This window comes from Oncorhynchus keta, chromosome 8 (genome assembly GCF_023373465.1).
Source record: "Oncorhynchus keta strain PuntledgeMale-10-30-2019 chromosome 8, Oket_V2, whole genome shotgun sequence".
Classification (NCBI taxonomy): Eukaryota; Metazoa; Chordata; class Actinopteri; order Salmoniformes; family Salmonidae; genus Oncorhynchus; species Oncorhynchus keta.
Window position 1 is genome coordinate 34,676,818 of NC_068428.1, and position 15,968 is coordinate 34,692,785.

General features: G+C 42.8%; 1 long non-coding RNA gene across 1 annotated transcript in view; it reads left to right on the forward strand.

The window, feature by feature from the left end:
- The window catches only part of LOC127931425 (uncharacterized), a 131,878-nt gene extending 116,206 nt beyond the window's left edge, over positions 1 to 15,672 (forward strand). Inside the window, exon 3 of the long non-coding RNA XR_008141031.1 lies at positions 15,615 to 15,672. This is a non-coding gene — a long non-coding RNA (uncharacterized LOC127931425). The remainder of the gene's footprint in view (positions 1 to 15,614) is intronic.
- Positions 15,673 to 15,968: the final 296 nt, after the last annotated feature.

The window sequence follows — 15,968 nt, forward strand, 5'->3', positions numbered from 1 at the left end:
ATGTAAGCTGTAGACTGTAGATGTAAGCTGTAGACTGTAGACGTAAGCTGTAGACTGTATACGTAAGCTGTAGACTGTAGATGTAAGCTGTAGATGTGAGCTGTAGACTGTAGATGTAAGCTGTAGACTGTAGATTTAAGCTGTAGACTGTAGACGTAAGCTGTAGACTGTAGATGTAAGCTGTAGACTGTAGACTGTAGATGTAAGCTGTAGACTGTAGATGTAAGCTGTAGACTGTAGACGTAAGCTGTAGATGTGAGTTGTAGACTGTAGATGTAAGCTGTAGACTGTAGATGTAAGCTGTAGACTGTAGATGTAAGCTGTAGACTGTAGACTGTAGATGTAAGCTGTAGACTGTAGATGTAAGCTGTAGATGTGAGCTGTAGACTGTAGATGTAAGTTGTAGACTGTAGATGTAAGCTGTAGACTGTAGTTGTAAGTTGTAGACTGTTGATGTAAGCTGTAAACTGTAGATGTAAGCTGTAGATCTGAGCTGTAGACTGTAGATGTAAGTTGTAGACTGTAGATGTAAGCTGTAGATGTGAGCTGTAGACTGTAGATGTGAGTTGTAGACTGTTGATGTAAGCTGTAGACTGTAGATGTGAGTTGTAGACTGTTGATGTAAGCTGTAGACTGTAGATGTAAGCTGTAGATGTGAGTTGTAGACTGTAGATGTAAGCTGTAGACTGTAGATGTAAGCTGTAGACTGTAGATGTAAGTTGTAGACTGTAGATGTAAGCTGTAGATGTGAGTTGTAGACTGTAGATGTAAGTTGTAGACTGTAGATGTAAGCTGTAGATGTGAGCTGTAGACTGTAGATGTGAGTTGTAGACTGTTGATGTAAGCTGTAGACTGTAGATGTGAGTTGTAGACTGTTGATGTAAGCTGTAGACTGTAGATGTAAGCTGTAGATGTGAGTTTTAGACTGTAGATGTAAGCTGTAGACTGTAGATGTAAGCTGTAGACTGTAGATGTAAGTTGTAGACTGTAGATGTAAGCTGTAGATGTGAGTTGTAGACTGTAGATGTGAGCTGTAGCCTGTAGATGTAAGTTGTAGATGTGAGTTGTAGACTGTAGATGTAAGCTGTAGACTGTAGATGTAAGCTGTAGATGTGAGTTGTAGACTGTAGATGTAAGTTGTAAATGTGAGCTGTAGACTGTAGATGTAAGCTGTAGACTGTAGATGTGAGTTGTAGACTGTAGATGTAAGCTGTAGACTGTAGATGTAAGTTGTAGACTGTAGATGTAAGCTGTAGACTGTAGATGTAAGTTGTAGACTGTAGATGTAAGCTGTAGATGTGAGTTGTAGACTGTAGATGTAAGTTGTAGACTGTAGATGTAAGCTGTAGATGTGAGTTGTAGACTGTAGATGTGAGCTGTAGACTGTAGACTGTAGATGTAGATGTGAGTTGTAGACTGTAGATGTAAGTTGTAGACTGTAGATGTAAGTTGTAGACTGTAGATGTGAGTTGTAGACTGTAGATGTAAGTTGTAGACTGTAGATGTAAGCTGTAGACTGTAGATGTAAGTTGTAGACTGTAGATGTAAGCTGTAGATGTGAGTTGTAGACTGTAGATGTGAGCTGTAGACTGTAGATGTAAGTTGTAGATGTGAGTTGTAGACTGTAGATGTAAGCTGTAGACTGTAGATGTAAGCTGTAGATGTGAGTTGTAGACTGTAGATTTAAGTTGTAGATGTGAGTTGTAGACTGTAGATGTAAGCTGTAGACTGTAGATGTAAGCTGTAGATGTGAGTTGTAGACTGTAGATGTGAGCTGTGGACTGTAGATGTAAGTTGTAGATGTGAGTTGTAGACTGTAGATGTAAGCTGTAGACTGTAGATGTAAGTTGTAGACTGTAGATGTAAGCTGTAGATGTGAGTTGTAGACTGTAGATGTAAGTTGTAGACTGTAGATGTAAGCTGTAGATGTGAGTTGTAGACTGTATATGTAAGCTGTACATTACATTACATTTAAGTCATTTAGCAGACGCTCTTATCCAGAGCGACTTACAAATTAGACTGTAGATGTAAGCTGTAGACTGTAGATGTAAGTTGTAGACTGTAGATGTAAGCTGTAGATGTGAGTTGTAGACTGTAGATGTAAGCTGTAGACTGTAGATGTAAGCTGTAGACTGTAGATGTAAGCTGTAGACTGTAGATGTAAGCTGTAGATGTGAGTTGTAGACTGTAGATGTGAGTTGTAGACTGTAGATGTAAGACATAATGTAAACTGTTGTCACGTTCTGACCTTTATTTCCTTTGTTTTGTATTTATTTAGTATGGTCAGGGCGTGAGTTGGGTGGGCAGTCTGTTTGTTTTTCTATGATGTGGGTATTTCTATGTTTCGGCCTAGTATGGTTCTCAATCAGAGGCAGGTGTTATTAGTTGTCTCTGATTGAGAATCATACTTAGGTAGCCTGGGTTGCACTGTTTGTTTGTGGGTGATTGTCTGTGTTGATGGCTTGTTTCAGCGCAGCTCGCATTAGCTTCACGGTTGTTATTTTGTTTACTGTTTTTGTATAGTGTTTCTGTGTTCAGTTCTTTCTTTTATTAAACATTCAACATGAACACATATCACGCTGCATTTTGGTCCTCCGATCCTTCTCGCCTCTCCTCTTCAGATGAAGAGGAGGACGACCGTGACAACTGTAAACTGTAGATGTAAGCTGTAGACAGTACTCAGTGATTGTGTTTTTACTCCTTGTACTTGGATCACATGTATCACTCACATAAAAGGACAAAACAGAAAAATTGTCTCATAAAGCTACAGTTCCTCTCAATAAAAACAACTGCTTAATAAAGATTGTTTAAAAAGACCAGTTCTGTACTGTCACAGATTCCCCCAGTACTGCTGCTCATTCAGTGTACCAGTTCCGGAGGTCAATGTCACCTGATTAGTAATTGTATATATGTGCCCTCTGTTCACCATTGTCTGGTTGTTTATTGTTCCCATGTCAGTTGGTCTGTGAGTACCTGTGCGTTGTTAATTCGGCTTGCATGCCGCTTGTATTGTGCACTTGTTATTATGTGTCTCGTCCAGTGTATTGCTGTGCATTTGTTATTATGTGTCCCGTCCAGTGTATTGCTGTGCATTTGTTATTATGGGTCTCGTCCAGTGTATTGCTGTGCATTTGTTATTATGGGTCTCGTCCAGTGTATTGCTGTGCATTTGTTATTATGGGTCTCGTCCAGTGTATTGCTGTGCATTTGTTATTATGGGTCTCGTCCAGTGTATTGCTGTGCATTTGTTATTATGGGTCTCGTCCAGTGTATTGCTGTGCATTTGTTATTATGTGTCCCGTCCAGTGTATTGCTGTGCATTTGTTATTATGTGTCCCGTCCAGTGTATTGCTGTGCATTTGTTATTATGGGTCTCGTCCAGTGTATTGCTGTGCATTTGTTATTATGGGTCTCTTCCAGTGTATTGCTGTGCATTTGTTATTATGTGTCCCGTCCAGTGTATTGCTGTGCATTTGTTATTATGGGTCTCGTCCAGTGTATTGCTGTGCATTTGTTATTATATGTCTCGTCCAGTGTATTGCTGTGCATTTGTTATTATATGTCTCGTCCAGTGTATTGCTGTGCATTTGTTATTATGTGTCCCGTCCAGTGTATTGCTGTGCATTTGTTATTATGTGTCTCGTCCAGTGTATTGCTGTGCATTTGTTATTATGTGTCCTGTCCAGTGTATTGCTGTGCATTTGTTATTATGTGTCCCGTCCAGTGTATTGCTGTGCATTTGTTATTATGGGTCTCGTCCAGTGTATTGCTGTGCATTTGTTATTATGGGTCTCGTCCAGTGTATTGCTGTGCATTTGTTATTATGGGTCTCGTCCAGTGTATTGCTGTGCATTTGTTATTATGTGTCTCGTCCAGTGTATTGCTGTGCATTTGTTATTATGTGTCCCGTCCAGTGTATTGCTGTGCATTTGTTATTATGTGTCTCGTCCAGTGTATTGCTGTGCATTTGTTATTATGGGTCTCGTCCAGTGTATTGCTGTGCATTTGTTATTATGGGTCTCGTCCAGTGTATTGCTGTGCATTTGTTATTATATGTCTCGTCCAGTGTATTGCTGTGCATTTGTTATTATGGGTCTCGTCCAGTGTATTGCTGTGCATTTGTTATTATGGGTCTCGTCCAGTGTATTGCTGTGCATTTGTTATTATGGGTCTCGTCCAGTGTATTGCTGTGCATTTGTTATTATGGGTCTCGTCCAGTGTATTGCTGTGCATTTGTTATTATGGGTCTCGTCCAGTGTATTGCTGTGCATTTGTTATTATGGGTCTCGTCCAGTGTATTGCTGTGCATTTGTTATTATGGGTCTCGTCCAGTGTATTGCTGTGCATTTGTTATTATATGTCTCGTCCAGTGTATTGCTGTGCATTTGTTATTATGGGTCTCGTCCAGTGTATTGCTGTGCATTTGTTATTATGGGTCTCGTCCAGTGTATTGCTGTGCATTTGTTATTATGGGTCTCGTCCAGTGTATTGCTGTGCATTTGTTATTATATGTCTCGTCCAGTGTATTGCTGTGCATTTGTTATTATGGGTCTCGTCCAGTGTATTGCTGTGCATTTGTTATTATGGGTCTCGTCCAGTGTATTGCTGTGCATTTGTTATTATGGGTCTCGTCCAGCGTATTGCTGTGCATTTGTTATTATATGTCTCGTCCAGTGTATTGCTGTGCATTTGTTATTATGGGTCTCGTCCAGTGTATTGCTGTGCATTTGTTATTATGGGTCTCGTCCAGTGTATTGCCGTGCATTTGTTATTATGGGTCTCTTCCAGTGTATTGCTGTGCATTTGTTATTATGTGTCCCGTCCAGTGTATTGCTGTGCATTTGTTATTATGGGTCTCGTCCAGTGTATTGCTGTGCATTTGTTATTATATGTCTCGTCCAGTGTATTGCTGTGCATTTGTTATTATATGTCTCGTCCAGTGTATTGCTGTGCATTTGTTATTATGTGTCCCGTCCAGTGTATTGCTGTGCATTTGTTATTATGTGTCCCGTCCAGTGTATTGCTGTGCATTTGTTATTATGTGTCTCGTCCAGTGTATTGCTGTGCATTTGTTATTATGTGTCCTGTCCAGTGTATTGCTGTGCATTTGTTATTATGTGTCCCGTCCAGTGTATTGCTGTGCATTTGTTATTATGGGTCTCGTCCAGTGTATTGCTGTGCATTTGTTATTATGGGTCTCGTCCAGTGTATTGCTGTGCATTTGTTATTATGGGTCTCGTCCAGTGTATTGCTGTGCATTTGTTATTATGTGTCTCGTCCAGTGTATTGCTGTGCATTTGTTATTATGTGTCCCGTCCAGTGTATTGCTGTGCATTTGTTATTATGTGTCTCGTCCAGTGTATTGCTGTGCATTTGTTATTATGGGTCTCGTCCAGTGTATTGCTGTGCATTTGTTATTATGGGTCTCGTCCAGTGTATTGCTGTGCATTTGTTATTATATGTCTCGTCCAGTGTATTGCTGTGCATTTGTTATTATGGGTCTCGTCCAGTGTATTGCTGTGCATTTGTTATTATGGGTCTCGTCCAGTGTATTGCTGTGCATTTGTTATTATGGGTCTCGTCCAGTGTATTGCTGTGCATTTGTTATTATGGGTCTCGTCCAGTGTATTGCTGTGCATTTGTTATTATGGGTCTCGTCCAGTGTATTGCTGTGCATTTGTTATTATGGGTCTCGTCCAGTGTATTGCTGTGCATTTGTTATTATGGGTCTCGTCCAGTGTATTGCTGTGCATTTGTTATTATGGGTCTCGTCCAGTGTATTGCTGTGCATTTGTTATTATGGGTCTCGTCCAGCGTATTGCTGTGCATTTGTTATTATATGTCTCGTCCAGTGTATTGCTGTGCATTTGTTATTATGGGTCTCGTCCAGTGTATTGCTGTGCATTTGTTATTATGGGTCTCGTCCAGTGTATTGCTGTGCATTTGTTATTATGGGTCTCGTCCAGCGTATTGCTGTGCATTTGTTATTATATGTCTCGTCCAGTGTATTGCTGTGCATTTGTTATTATGGGTCTCGTCCAGCGTATTGCTGTGCATTTGTTATTATATGTCTCGTCCAGTGTATTGCTGTGCATTTGTTATTATGGGTCTCTTCCTGTGTATTGCTGTGCATTTGTTATTATGGGTCTCTTCCTGTGTAGTGTATTGTGGGTCTCTTCCCATGTATTTATTAAAGGTTTTACCTCCTCTTTTATTTGGGTTACATCCCTGTGTTTTTGTATAAGTGTTTGTTTTGGGCTTTGTCTCCTTGCTTTTTCATGACATGAGTATTAAACCCCCCTATTACGAATTCCTACGCCTGTCTCCAATCATTTATACAAAGTGACATATGCGATATGAAAACAAATCATTTTAGGCTGATAGGAACTCCAGGTCCAATTCATTAAGGTAAGCCTTTGAAGGCCTGAGAAGTCACTAGTTGTGGATCTCAAGGAGTTAGTCCAAAGTGTCCCAGTGAGGCTTTGTGTAAAGACGTTGACCTGAGTGCATGTGCGGGTATGTGTGTATTGTGGCAGATGGATCCATGCTAGGCTGGCTGGTCCAGGGAGTTCCATTTAGTAATTCACTTAACTTTATGCATATATTAGTGTGGCTCGCTTTGTATTTTATTGACTTTTGCATTTGATTCTTATTTTCACTCTCTATGCACACTCACAGGGCCCTACACACTATACACACTGACACTCACACACACACTGACAATCACTCCATTTGTTCATACACGCGTAATATGCACATACAGTACATTTACATTGACTCTACACACATCCACTCACATACAATCATCATGTACGCTGCTTCTACTCTGTTTGTCATATATGCAGTCAACATACTCCTATAAATATCTAAATCAAATTTTATTGGTCACATGCAGATGTTATTGCGAGTGTAGCGAAATGATTGTGCTTCTAGTTCCGACAGTGGCACAATATCTAACATGTAATCTAACAATTCCACAACAACTACCTAATATACACAAATCTAAGTATAGGAATGGAATAAGAATATATACATATAAATAGATGGATGAGCAATGACAGAGCGCCATAGGCAAAATGCAGTAGATATAAAATACAGTTTATACATGTGAGATGAGTAATGCAAGATATGTAAACATTATTAAAGTGGCATTATTAAAGTGCTAGTGATCCATTTATTAAAGTTGCCAATGATTTCAAGACTATGTAGACAGCAGCCTATCTGTTAGTGATGGCTGTTTTAAGTCTGATTCAGATAGAAACTGTTTTTCAGTCTCGGTCCCAGCTTTGATGCACTTGTACTGACCTCGCCTTCTGGATGGTAACAGGGTGGACAGGCAGTGGCTCGGGTGGTTGTCCTTGATCTTTTTGTCCTTCCAGTGACATCTGGTGTGTTTGGTGTCCTGCAGGGCAGGTAGTTTGCCCCCGGTGATATGTTGCGCAGACGGCACCACCCCCTGGACAGCCTTGTTGTTGTGGGCGGTGCAGTTGCCGTACCAGGCGCTTATGCAGCCAGACAGGATGCTCTCAATTGTGCATCTGTAAAAGTTTTAGGTGACAAGCCAAATTTCTACAAGCCTCCTGAGGTTTGTAGGTTCAGCCTCCTGAAGAGGCTCTGTTACGCCTTCACCATGCTGTATGTGTGGGTGGACAATTTCAATTTGTCTGTCATGGGTACTCCGATAACTTTCCACCTTGGAGATGTGGAAATCAAATCAAATTGTTTTTGTCACATGCGCCGAATATAGCAAGTGTAGACCTTACAGTGAAATGCTTACAAGCCCTTAACCTACAATGCAGTTTCAAAAAAATACCTAAAAGTAACATAAGAATAACAAATAATTAGAGGCAGAAAAATGACAATAGTGGGGCTATATACAGGGGGTACCAGTAAAGTCAATGTGCGGGGGCACCGGTGTCGAGGTAATATGTACATGTAGGTTGAGTTATTAAAATGAGTACGCATAGATAAGAGTACAACAGTGTACAAAAGGGGGAGGGGCATTGCAAATTGTCTGGGTAGCCATCTGATTAGATGTTCAGGAGTCTTATGGCTTGGGGGTGGGAGCTGTTAAGAAGCCTCTTGGACCTAGACGTGGCGCTCCAGTACCGCTTGCCGTGCGGTAGCAAAGAAGTCTATGACTAGGGTGGCTCTGACGCCGCCTGGTGTAGAGGTCCTGGGTGGCAGGAAGCTTGGGCCCGGTGATTTACTGGGCCGTACGCAATACCCTCTGTTGTGCCTTGCGGTCTGAGGCTGGGCAGTTGCCATAACAGGCAGTGATGCAACCCGTCAGGATTCTCTCAACGGTGCAGCTGTAAAACCTTTGAGGATCTGAGGACCCATGCCAAATCTGTTCAGTCCCGCTCCATGAAAGCGGTAGGTATGACCTTTAGCTCAGTGCGGCTTTCGTGCCCTCTTCACGACTGTCTTGGTGTGCTTGGACCATGTTAGTTTGTTGGTGATGTGGACGCCAAGGAACTTGAAGCCCTCAACCTGCTCCACCACAGCCCCGTCGATGAGAATGGGGGTGTGCTCTGTCCTCCTTTTCCTGTAGTCCAGAATCATCCCCTTTGTCTTGATCACGTTGAGATGTTGTCCTTGCACCACACGGTCTCTGTCCTCCTCCCTATTGGCTCTCATTGTTCTTGGTGATCAGGCCTACCACTGTTGTCATTGGCAAACTTAATGGTGTTGGAGTTGTGCCTGGCCATGCAGTCATGAGTGAACAGGGAGTACAGGAGGGGACTGGGCATGCACCCATGAGGGGCCCCCATGATGAGGATCAGCATGGCGGATGTGTTCCTTACCACCTAGGGGCAGCACGTCAAGAAGTCCAGGATCCAGTTGCAGAGGGAGGTGTTTAGTCCCAGGGTCCTTAGCTTAGTTATGAGCTTTGAGGGCACTACGATGTTGAACGCTGAGCTGTAGTTGAATAGCATTCTCACATAAGTGTTCCTTTTATCCAGGTGGGAAAGGGCAGTGTGGAGTGCAATAGAGATTGCATCATCTGTGGATCTGTTGGGGCGGTATGCAAATTAGTGGGTCTAGGGTTTGGTGTTGATGTTGATGTGAGCCATGACCAGCCTTTCACAGCACTTCATGGCTACAGACGTGAGTGCTACGGGTAGTCATTTTGTCAGTTTACCTTAATGTTCTTGGGCACGGACTATGGTGGTCTGCTTGAAACATGTTGGTATTCCAGACTCAGTCAGGGACAGGTTGAAAATGTCAGTGAAGACACGTGCCAGTTGGTCAGCGCATGTTCGAAGTATATGTTCCCGTAATCCGTCTGGCCCTGCAGCGCTGTGAATGTTGACCTGTTTAAAGGTCTTACTTACACCGGCTACGGAGAGCGTGACCACACAGTGTTCTGGAACAGCTGGTCCTCTCATGCATGTTTTAGTGTTAATTGCCTCGACGCGAGCATATAAGTAATTTAGCTTGTCTGGTAGGTTCGTGTCACTGGGCAGCTCGTGGCTGTGCTTCCCTTTTGTAGTCTGTAATAGTTTGCAAGCCCTGCCACATCCGACGAGCATCGGAGCCGGTGTAGTACGATACAATCTTAGCCCTGTATTGCGCTTTGAATGTTTGATGGTTCATCGGAGGGCATAGTGGGATTTATTAAGCTTCTGGGTTAGAGTCCAGGCTCCTTGAAAGCGGTAGCTATGACCTTTAGCTCAGTGCGGCTTTTGCCTGTAATCCATGGCTTCTGGTTGGGGTTTTGTACGTACCGACACTGTGGGGATGACGTCATCAATGCAATTATTGATGACGCCAGTGACTGAAGTGGTGTACTCCTTAATGCCATCGGAAGAATCGCAGAACATATTCCAGTCTGTGCTAGTGAAACAGTACTGTAGCTTAGCATCTGCTTCATCTGTCCACTTTTTTATTGACCAAGTCACTGGTGCTTCCTGCTTTAGTTTTTGCTTGTAAGCAGGAATTAGGAGCATAGAATTGTGGTCAGATTTGCAAAATGGAAGACAAGCAAGAGCTGTGTACGTGTCTCTGTGTGTGTAATAAAGGTGGACTATAATTGTTTTTCCCTCTGGTTGCACATTTAACAAGCTGATAAAAATTAGGTAAAACTGATTTGAGTTTCCCTCCATTAAAGTCCCCGGCCACTAGGAGTGACGCCTCTAGATGCACGTTTTCCTGATTTCTTATGGCTGTATACAGCTCATTGAGTGTGGTCTTAGTGCCCGCATCGGTCTGTGGTTGTATATAGACAGCTGCGAAAAATATAGATGTAAACTCTCTTGGTAAATAGTGCATATTACAGCTTATCATGAGATACTCTACCTCAGGCGAGCAAAACCTTGAGACTTCCTTAGATTTTGTGCACCAGCTGTTTACAAATATACATAGGCCGACGCCCCTTGTCTTTACCAGAGGTCGCTGTTCTATGTTGCCGAAAAAGCTTAAAACCCGCCAGCTGTATGTTAATCATGTCATCGTTCAGCCACAACTCAGTGAAACATACGTTTTTAATGTCCCATGGTAGGATATATGTGCACATAGTTCTTCTATTTTATTATTGATTGATTGTACGTTGGCTAATAGGGCCGATGGTAAAGGTGGATCCTTACAAGCCACCCTGACTGTCGTCTCCGTCTTTTACTTCTGCTATTTAAACAAAAATCACCTTTATTTAACTAGGTAGGCTAGTTGAGAACAAGTTCTCATTTGCAACTGCGACCTGGCCAAGATAAAGCGTAGCAATTCGACACATACAACAACATGGAGTAAAACAAACATACAGTCAATAATACAGTAGAACAAAAGAAAACAAAAAGTCTATATACAGTGAGTGCAAATGAGGTAAGTTAAGGAAATAAATAGGCCATGGTGGCGAGGTAATTACAATATAGCAATTCAACACTGGAATGGTAGATCGGCAGAAGATGAATGTGCAGGTAGAGATACTGGGGTGCAAAGGAGCAAAACTGCTCTGACAGCTGGTGCTGGTGCTGGTGCTTAAAGCTAGTGATGGAGATGTGAGTCTCCAGCCTCAGAGATTATTGCAATTCGTTCCAGTCATAGGCAGCAGAGAATTGGAAAGAAAGATGACCAAAGGAGGAATTGGCTTTGGTTTGACCAGTGAGATATACCTGCTGGAGCGCGTGCTACGAGTGGGTGCTGCTATGGTGACCAGTGAGCTGAGAAGGTGGGGCTTTACCTAGCAGAGACTTGTAGATAACCTGTAGCCAGTGGGTTTGGCGACGAGTATGAAGCGAGGGCCAACCAACGAGAGCGTACAGGTCGCAATGGTGTGTAGTGTATGGGGCTTTGGTGACAAAACGGATGGCACTGTAATAGACTGCATCCAGTTTGTTGAGTAGAGTGTTGGAGGCTATTTTATAGATGACATCACCGAAGTCGAGGATCGGTAGGATGGTCAGTTTTACGAGGGTATGTTTGGCAGCATGTGAGTGAAGGATGGGGATGAGGGCCCTGTTGGGCGTCCGAAGTAAATCCTTCCTGTCCGATTCAAAGAAGAATTCCTCCAGTACCGGGTGAGTAATAGCTGCCCTGATATTAAGAAGCTCTATTCAATCATAAGACATGGTGGCAGAAACATTATGTACAAGTTACGCAAAAAAACATACACAGTAGCACAATTGATTATGCAATTGTAAAACGGCAGCCATCTCCTTCGGCACCATTACTTCAGGCTGTTCACCCACGCAGTCATGGGTGAACAGGGAGTACAGGAGGGGGCTGAGCATGCACCCTTGTGGGGCCCCAGTGTTGAGGATCAGCGAAGTGGAGATGTTGTTTCCTACCTTCACATCACTTCAGTATCCCTATACATTGTAAACTCGGTACTGGAACTGAACCTGTATACAGTGGGGCAAAAAATTATTTAGTCAGCCACCAATTGTGCAAGTTCTCCCACTTAAAAAGATGAGGCCTGTAATTTTCATCATAGGTACACTTCAACTATGACAGACAAAATGAGGGAAAAAAATCCAGAAAATCACATTGTAGGATTTTTAATGAATTTATTTGCAAATTATGGTGGAAAATAAGTATTTGGTCACCAACAAACAAGCAAGATTTCTGGCTCTCACAGACCTCACAGACCTGTAACGAGTGGAGGACAGGCTCCTCTGTCCTCCACTCGTTACCTGTATTAATGGCACCTGTTTGAACTTATTATCAGTATCAAAGACAACTGTCCACAACTTCAAACAGTCACACTCCAAACTCCACTATGGCCAAGACCAAAGAGCTGTCAAAGGACACCAGAAACAAAATTGTAGCCCTGCACCAGGCTGGGAAGATTGAATCTGCAATAGGTAAGAAGCTTGGTTTGAAGAGATCAACTGTGGGAGCAATTATTAGGAAATGGAAGACATACAAGACCACTGATAATCTCCCTCGATCTGGGGCTCCATGCAAGATCTCACCCCGTGGGGTCAAAATGATCACAAGAACAGTGAGCAAAAATCCCAGAACCACACGGGGGGACCTAGTGAATGACCTGCAGAGAGCTGGGACCAAAGTAACAAAGCCTACCATCAGTAACACACTATGCCGCCAGGGACTCAAATCCTGCAGTGCCAGACGTGTCCCCCTGCTTAAGCCAGTACATGTCCAGGCCCGTCTGAAGTTTGCTAGAGAGGATTTGGATGATCCAGAAGAAGATTGGGAGAATGTCATGTGGTCAGATGAAACCAAAATATAACTTTTTGGTAAAAACTCAACTCGTTGTGTTTGGAGGACAAAGAATGCTGAGTTGCATCCAAAGAACACCATAACTACTGTGCAGCATGGGGGTGGAAACATCATGCTTTGGGGCGTTTTTTCTGCAAAGGGACCAGGACGACTGATCTGTGTAAAGGAAAGAATGAATGGGGCCATGTATCGTGAGATTTTGAGTGAAAACCTCCTTCCATCAGCAAGGGCATTGAAGATGAAACGTGGCTGGGTCTTTCAGCATGACAATGATCCCAAACACACCGCCTGGGCAATGAAGGAGTGGCTTCGTAAGAAGCATTTCAAGGTCCTGGAGTGGCCTAGCCAGTCTCCAGATCTCAACCCCATAGAAAATCTTTGGAGGGAGTTGAAAGTCTGTGTTGCCCAGCAACAGCCCCAAAACATCACTGCCCTAGAGGAGATCTGCATGGAGGAATGGGCCAACATTTTCTGGATTTGTTTTTTCTCATTTTGTCTGTCATAGTTGAAAATTACAGGCCTCTCATCTTTTTGGGTAGAACTTGCAAAATTGGTGGCTGACTAAATACTTTTTTTGCCCCACTGTATAGTATGCTTACTTAACCGTGTTCTTATTATTTGTACATCTCGTGGGTTTTTCTTATACCTTGTTATTTTTAGTATTACATTGTTATTGATTACTGCATTGTTGGGGTTTGAGCTGGCAAAAGTTGTTTCACTGTACTTGTGCACATGACATTAAAACTTGAAACTTTGTGATTCACGTTATTTTGTTTTCTACATTCAAGCTTCAAACAGCATAAACAAGCCCAAATAAGTTTTGCGTCCTGTGCTGGGTTTACTTTTGCCAGCATACATATTAAACATGGGAAAGACTGATGGCAAAATACTGATACTCAATGACAGATCACATTAAACTAAACTCAGCAAAAAAAAGTATTTCAAGTATAATTTGTAAAAATCAAAATAACTTCACAGATCTTCATTGTAAAGGATTTAAACACTGTTTCCCATGCCTGTTCAATAAACCATAAAAAATTAATGAACAAGTACCTGTTGAACGGTCTTTAAGACACTAACAGCTTGCAGACAGTTGGCAATTAAGGTCAGTTATGAAAACGAAGGACACTAAAGAGGCCTTTCTACTGACTCTGAAAAACACAAAAAGAATGATACCCAGGGTCCCTGCTCATTTCCGTGAACGTGCCTTAGGCATGCTGCAAGGAGGCATGAGGACTGCAGATGTTGCCAGGGCAATAAATTGCAATGTCCGTACTGTGAAAAGCCTAAGAAAGCACTACAGGGAGACAGGACGGACAGCTCATCATCCTCGCAGTGGCAGACGACGTGTAACAACACCTGCACAGGATCGGTGCATCTGAACATCACACTTGCGGGACAGGTACAGAATGGCAACAACTGCCCGAGTTACACCAGGAATACACAATCCCTCCATCAGTGCTCAGACTGTCCGCAATAGGCTGAGAGAGGCTGGACTGAGGGCTTGTTGGCCTGTTGTAAGGCAGGTCCTCACCAGACATCACCGGCAGCAATGTCACCTAGGGCACAAACCCACCGTCGCTGGACCAGACAGGACTAGCAAAAAGTGCTCTTCATTGACTAGTCGCAGTTTTGTCTCACCAGGGGTGATGGTCAGATTCGCGTTTATTGCCGAAGGAATGAGCATTACACCTAGGCCTGTACTCTGGAGGGGGATCAATTTGGGGTTGGAGGGTCCATCATGAATGTCAGTGTTCTGCCATGGCCAGCGAAGAGCCCAGATCTCAATCCCATTTTGCACATCTGGGACCTGTTGGATCGGAGGGTGAGGGCTAGGGCCATTCTCCCCAGAAATGTCTGGGAACTTGCAGGTGCCTTGGTGGAAGAGTGGGTTAACATTTCACAGCAAGAACTGACAAATCTGGTGCAGTCCATGAGGAGATGCACTGCAGTACTTAATGTAGCTGGTGGCCACACCAGATACTGACTGCTACTTTAATTTTGACCCCTCCCCACTTCTATCAGGGACACATTATTTCATTCCTGTTAGTCACATGTCTGTGAAACCTGTTCTGTTTATGTCTCAGTTGTTGAATCTTGTTTTGTTCATACAAATATTTACACGTTAAGTTTGCTGGAAAATCAACGCAGTTGACAGTGAGAGGACATTTGTTTTTTTGATGAGTTTAGATCTACATGTGAATCAGAAAAAGCACGTCTACCTGTCTGTATGCCCTAGTCATTGAGGCATGTTGGGCAGGTCAGTGTCAGCACTTCACACAGACATACAGCTCTTATGCCTGGAGCAGATTTTAACATTCAGCACAGCACATAAGGGCCAGTTTTCAGTGATTGGCAGGCCCACTGATATAAGTGGCCAGAGGAGTGGTGGACTCAATCAACATTAACCTCAGCCCAGTCCGAGAACTACCACAGCTGCCTGTCTGTCTATGTACTTCATCATCTACAACTTTATGTTTGATTAAAGTCTGGGGAAAGTTTGAAACCAGAGTATAAGATGGGCTTACTAATTGATCCAATGTCATGTCATTTATTTCAGTGAGAACTTTATTTTCTTTTTGACCACTGAAGTGAAACAGAACATATGAAATGCAGTATGCTTATCAGCCACAATAATGACCATTTTATATGGTTTACATTGGCAATCTACAGGATGGACACTTTTAGAATGTCACTAAAACAATGCTACCAACTCATTCCTACTTCACCTGTCTCCCTTAGCACACACAAAACCATTATATTTCTTCCAGCAGACCTTTGAGTGGAGTTTGATATAACTGATATCTGTTTGAAATGACAGTGACATGGTTCACAAGCCATTAGCTCACCACACTGATTGGACCACTAGGCACGTACAGTATGTGTGTCGGTTGCCTATGGCCTTAACACTATCTCTGATCTCTTCTCTGTAGGAAGCCATTCTACAGCACAGCCCAAAGACAAACCCTGCTGCACCATTGAGTTCTAAAGGTATCGTTTTACAATGGTTATAATATTTAATTCAATCATATGTGCAATATGTTAATTTATCATGCAGGCTATTGATCAAGACTGTTTTACTGGTAGTCACAACAAGCCCGGGCTATATAGCTCACTATCTATCTCTATAGCTCTATAGCTCGCTATCTATCTCTATAGCTCTATAGCCTACAGTTTCCCCAGTAAACATTAATGTGGGAATCAGATGACTTCACTTCAAGGCAATGCATTCAGGTCATTTGCGACTACTGGTACACTTTGTCTTTGAACATGACAGAAGAGAGAAG